The sequence below is a fragment of the Salvelinus namaycush genome, chromosome 1 (genome assembly GCF_016432855.1).
Source record: "Salvelinus namaycush isolate Seneca chromosome 1, SaNama_1.0, whole genome shotgun sequence".
Taxonomy (NCBI): domain Eukaryota; kingdom Metazoa; phylum Chordata; class Actinopteri; order Salmoniformes; family Salmonidae; genus Salvelinus; species Salvelinus namaycush.
Window position 1 is genome coordinate 75,340,916 of NC_052307.1, and position 6,945 is coordinate 75,347,860.

The window sequence follows — 6,945 nt, forward strand, 5'->3', positions numbered from 1 at the left end:
CAAACACATTGAAACAAAACAGAGAAGTGCCATCTGGTTTATGTTCAGGGACCAGGAATCAGGTTGTCTATGCGTTTTAAAACTGCAATAGCCTACGAGCTAAAACCTAAAGGCAATTTACTGCAAAACAGTTGAAGGTGATTTTTATATATAGCCTTACATGACAACCCACCTAACCCACCATCACTTAGTTCCCAAAGTCAGACAAGATATTACCCTATAGACCAGACCATTAAAGTCTCACTTCTAGTCTCCCTGAAAAGATTGAACAGATTTCACAGATTTACTGTGAAAAGCAATGCTCAGGGATGAAAACCAGTGCTTGGGGCGATGCTTAAGGCTACAATATTTCAACACTTAAAGGCCCCTAGGAAAACTGATGGAAGAAGACAAGAACACAAGAGGGGAGAGAGAGAGATGGAGAGAGAGAACTAGAGAGAGAGAGAGAGCTAGAGAGAGCCAATGGTTATGATCATTGGGTCCCATTATGATGTCTTTCCTGTTACCTTGGAGATTATCATTTGCCATGTAATGTACTAATTTTGCCAGCGAGGGGCGGTGTTTCTCTTCTCTAAACATACAGTGCCTTCAGAAAGTATTCATACCCCTTTTGTAACGATTGTCGTCGGGGGAAGGAGAAGAGGACCAAGGTGCAGCGTGGTAAGTGTCCATAATACTTTTAATAAATACGAACACTAGAACAAAAACAACAAAGCGACAAACGAACAGTTCTGCAAGGTGCAATACACTAAACAGAAAACAACTACCCACAAACACAGGTGGGAACATGCTACCTAAGTATTGAGAACCAGAGACAACGATTGACAGCTGCCTCTGATTGGGAACCATACCAGGCCAAACACATAGAAATACAAAACATAGAACAAAACATAGAACAAAACATAGAATGCCCACCCCAACTCACGCCCTGACCAAACCAAAAATAGAGACATAAACAAGGAACTAAGGTCAGGGCGTGACACCTTTATTCATTTTTTTCACCCATCTACCAATAGGTGCCCTTCTTTGCGAGGCCTGGAAAACCTCCCGGTCTTCATGGTTGAATCAGTGTTTGAAATGCACAGCTCGATTGAGGAAACGTACAGATATGTTACGGCTTTCATAATCCTCCTCCTCAGACGAGGAGAGGCGAGAAGGATCGGACCAATACGCAGAGTGGTTAGTGTCCATAATTTATTAGCATCGAACTGAACACTATATGAAACAAAATAACAATTAGAAAATCAAACCGACAAACAGTCCCGTGTGGCACAACGACTACACGGAAGACAAACACCCACAAAACACCCGTGAAACCCCGGCTGCCTTAGTATGATTCTCAATCAGGGACAACGATTGACAGCTGCCTCTGATTGAGAATCATACCAGGCCGAACACAAAACCCCAACATAGAAAATCACACATAGATAGCCCACCCCAACTCACGCCCTGACCAACTAAATAAATACAAGAAAAAGGAAAAACAGGTCAGGAACGTGACAAGATAATTGTATGTGTGGGGTACAGAGATGAGGTAATCATAAACAAATAATATTAAACACTATATTACTGCACACAGAGTGAGTCCATGCAACTTATGTGACTTGTTAAGCACATTTTTACTTGCCATAACAAAGGGATTGAGTACTTATTGACTCAAGACAATGCAGCTTTCATTTTTTATTAATTTGTAACAATTTCTAAAAACATTATTCCACTTTGACATGATGAGGTATTTTGTGTGTAGGTCAGTGACACACCATCTCAATATAATCCATTTGTAACACAACAAGATGTGGAAAAAGTCAAAGGGTGTGAATCCGTTCTGAAGGCAGTGTAGGTCTCCTACTACAACTTATTGTAATGGCAGGAACCCACTGGGCACAGACGTCAATTCAACGTCTATTCAACGTCTATTCCACGTAGGGTTCAACGTCATTTCATTGGAATGACGTGGAAACGACGTTGATTCAACCAGTGTGTGCCCAGTGGGGACGGCCTGCTATGTTACCGCAGGCTTGATAAGTTATGGTACCGATGGAGAAATCTTCTATGACAGAGTACCTATGTGTTCTTTACTAGTGGAGGGGTTGCTTTGGTGTGAATGGTGCTTCTTCTTCTGGATCTTTCATGAACCATTGAATGTGACAACGAGGAAGTTAAGTTGCGGTACAATCATACACATTATCATTTGCAACGTAGAACTCTCAAATTGCTATTGCGTTGTTAAAAGATGACATAACAACACGCTCGAGTTTTACATAACACACTGAGGACAACGAGGTAATTAGTAGTATTAAGTTCCATAGATGGATTTCACATTTAAGTGATAATAGGCTACAAAAACAAGTCACAAAGCACAATAGACAGGCCTTAGAGACAGCAAAATATAACTGATTACTTTAAATCTTCAGAGACACAAAGCCATTCAGTTTCATATTTTTAGTTGTTGTTATGGTTGTATTGTAACTGTGCTCTACTGGCAGCAGAATCATTTCCAAAGCAACAAAACAACAATCACTTTGTCTGAGCACCAAATTGAACCCAGCTCCTCCAAGCAATCTCATGTGGCTTCATGGCAGTTTAAAATGAAGTTATTGATTGAACTTGGCTTGAAGGGAGACACCCACTTCTAGGGCTCTATATTTATTTGAGGCTGTGTACAGTGTACCTAGAGACCCTTGCTATTGGTAATCAAGTCCATCTCAAGACTGGTGGGATCAGAATGAGACTGGCATTAGTCCGGTTCTGAGTGACTGATCCGTATTCAAGAGAGCTTCAGAGTGGGACACCATGCCCTCAGGCCAGAGATAAAGCCAACCAGCAACGGCGCCATTGTGGAGCTTCTCTAATGAAATTAGTTTCTGTGAACAGTGTAACCTGGCAATCACCCAAGGGAAAATACAATCTGCATTAATTTGTGTACACTCAATAGACAATAAAATCCACTTTTCTTTCCTCTGCATCCCTCTAATTGTTAGCAGATCCTGTCACGAGCTGATGTAACATATGGAAACCAGATGTGTTCTTTAGTTGATTGTATCAGCCACATCTTTCAACAGGAAATCACCAACAAACAAACAAATGTTGGGTGCAACAGGAGAGATAAAACAGAGATAAAACAGCTACATTTCCTTTATAAAAGACGATTATAGTGAGAACTGTATAAACTTCCACAAGACTTTGATGTCTAAAGTCAGACATTGCTTGCTTTGATTGGTTTACAGCCTTGTGTCTGTTACCATGGTAGCAAGGTGGATAAACGGTAAAGGTTAAGCCTTGAGGTTGAAGATAAAGCTTGTTTTCAATTTTCACACCACTTTGCATTGTTTGTGGGATACACGGGTGTGGATAGAGGTAGGGTTGATTAAAAGGTTATGGTTGGTTAAACACACATTTTGACAGCAAGCTTTGCGGCATGACCAGATAGCAATGTTTTTGGTGTCTGACATTTTGTTCGCTGTCCTTTTCAAGAAATCCTCAGATACCTGCTGCAACCCGAATGGAAGTCGGTGGAAACGGAAGAGTTCAATGGTGATGAACGCGTTAACAATGGTCATTGTTAACGCAGTGCATCAGCTGGAGCAGCATCAACAAGAGTAGTCACGTGTCATTGTTAACACAGTGAAACGTCATTGTTAACACAGTGCAAAGTCATTGTTAACACAGTGCAAAGTCATTGTTAACACAGTGCAAAGTCATTGTTAACACACTGCAAAGTCATTGTTAACACAGTGCAAAGTCATTGTTAACACTGTGCAAAGTCATTGTTAACACGGTGCAAAGTCATTGTTAACACAGTGCAAAGTCATTGTTAACACAGTGCAAAGTCATTGTTAACACAGTGCAAAGTCATTGTTAACACACTGCAAAGTCATTGTTAACACAGTGCAAAGTCATTGTTAACACTGTGCAAAGTCATTGTTAACACTGTGCAAAGTCATTGTTAACACAGTGCAAAGTCATTGTTAACACAGTGCAAAGTCATTGTTAACACTGTGCAAAGTCATTGTTAACACTGTGCAAAGGCATTGTTAACACTGTGCAAAGTCATTGTTAACACGGTGCAAAGTCATTGTTAACACGGTGCAAAGTCATTGTTAACACAGTGCAAAGTCATTGTTAACACAGTGCAAAGTCATTGTTAACACAGTGCAAAGTCATTGTTAACACAGTGCAAAGTCATTGTTAACACAGTGCAAAGTCATTGTTAACACTGTGCAAAGTCATTGTTAACACAGTGCAAAGTCATTGTTAACACAGTGCAAAGTCATTGTTAACACAGTGCAAAGTCATTGTTAACACAGTGCAAAGTCATTGTTAACACAGTGCAAAGTCATTGTTAACACAGTGCAAAGTCATTGTTAACACAGTGCAAAGTCATTGTTAACACTGTGCAAAGTCATTGTTAACACAGTGCAAAGTCATTGTTAACACAGTGCAAAGTCATTGTTAACACAGTGCAAAGTCATTGTTAACACTGTGCAAAGTCATTGTTAACACAGTGCAAAGTCATTGTTAACACAGTGCAAAGTCATTGTTAACACAGTGCAAAGTCATTGTTAACACTGTGCAAAGTCATTGTTAACACTGTGCAAAGTCATTGTTAACACTGTGCAAAGTCATTGTTAACACAGTGCAAAGTCATTGTTAACACAGTGCAAAGTCATTGTTAACACTGTGCAAAGTCATTGTTAACACTGTGCAAAGTCATTGTTAACACAGTGCAAAGTCATTGTTAACACACTGCAAAGTCATTGTTAACACAGTGCAAAGTCATTGTTAACACAGTGCAAAGTCATTGTTAACACAGTGCAAAGTCATTGTTAACACTGTGCAAAGTCATTGTTAACACTGTGCAAAGTCATTGTTAACACAGTGCAAAGTCATTGTTAACACTGTACAAAGTCTTTGTTAACACTGTACAAAGTCTTTGTTAACACAGTGCAAAGCTGTGAATCTGGTCAACCAAAGCTGTTATTGTCCTGCCGCTCCTACTTCAACCCACCCCAGAACTACAGTATGTGTATGTTAACATCACATGTTTCCTTTCAGATGTAATGGACATAACTGTGGACATACGGACACCACAAAGACATTACTATCCCCACCTTATCTTACTGGGTTCTATTCAATCAGCATGGCAGAGATTCAGCTTTACAGCAGAAATTACATTTAAAAGGACATGTTCCCACTTTAGCAGAGACTGCAAATGTCGGCTTTTAATTTCTATCGAGGAATCTGTTCAGCTTTCCAGATTGAATAGAACTGTGTTTGTGGGTATCATGACACAGGCAAAGTGATCCTCTGTGAAAGACTGGAGACTGGCTCCACTGTGCTTATACAAGGGAGACCTTTAACAAGCTGTTGAGACACATAACAAAACAAGGCCCGGTGGAAGGGGTTAAACTGTCCCTGTGGCCCCAGGCTGTAAAAGACCCTTAGTGAAGCCTCATTGGAGTTCATAGTGATAGAACTAAAGCATGGTATTCTCTGGGTAGCAATCATACTGATCTGGTAACACTATCTGGTGTGACTTTGAGGGTCTAACTGCATACATGAATGAATGGTTCTGAATGTTATCAATGGTTCTGAATGTTATCAATGTTATGAATGTTATGAATGGTTATGAATGGTTATGAATGTTATCAATGGTTATGAATGGTTATGCATGTTATCAATGTTATGAATGGTTCTAAATGTTATGAATGGTTCTGAATGTTATCAATGTTATGAATGGTTCTGAATGTTATCAATGGTTATGAATGGTTCTAAATGTTATGAATGGTTATGAATGTTATCAATGCTATGAATGTTATCAATGGTTCTGAATGTTATCAATGGTTATGAATGTTATCAATGGTTATGAATGTTATCAATGGTTATGAATGGTTATGAATGTTATCAATGGTTATGAATGGTTATGTTATCAATGGTTATGAATGTTATCAATGGTTAAGAATGCTTATCAAATAAAACTTTATTGCTACATGCGCCGAATACAACAAGTGTAGACCTTTCCGTGAAATGCTTACTTACTTATGAATGCTATCAACGGTTAACAAACATAATAATGGTTATTAGCTCATCTCAAGGCTTTGTTACTGAAGAGAATTCAAAAAATGACACCATGTGATTACAGAATGAAGCTGTTCATAGCAACAGTTAAAAAAATAACTCTGAACTTAAGTATTGCACATCTCAGAGGGGGCTCCTTTCTTCAAAACTCCACCACTTCTTTACGTATCTAAATTATTGTTAATTGAAAAAGCGTAAATCACCCTCCAGTCCATGTGTCTGAGATAACGAAGGCTGGGTGGAAAAGAGTGATGTGATTTTTTTTAAATGGTGGACAAAGTTGGCTGTATTACAATGTAAATTTACTTTTAATTTGTCTGTCTGCATATTTCAAGACATATGAAGGTGCAGTGAGATACCCGATGGGTTGGACGATAATTTTCTCATCAATCATTTTGAAAAAACGTATACTTACAAAACTGGAAATCAACCAATCCTCCATTGTTAACACAATGGAAAGGTCAGATGCTTTATTATCTAAATGTTGAAAGTGCATGTGCGACAGAGAGAAACAAAATGGTGCCGTTTGAGGCGCTGGAGATGGAGGGTGTGAGCAGTTGGGTCCGGGCAGGGCTGATGTTGTGGATGTTTGTGAGTGTCTTGTATGTTGTCGTTTGTATTGTTACAAAAAAAGAATCTTACAAAAAAAGAAGAAAAGAAACTAGTGTCCATAAAAACCCTCAGCAGTGCTTTACTTCCTCTGAGGATGTCGGCTTCTGTTCGGAATCGTCTCAAGTGAAAAGCTGCCTGCATAAAGAGTTTCAGATCTGTGACTTTCTGAATGGAGACATGAAATACTTGACAACCGGCCTCCCTGTAGCTTTGAATGGAAACACTTTACATGGAATATTCTTTTTAATCATGAAA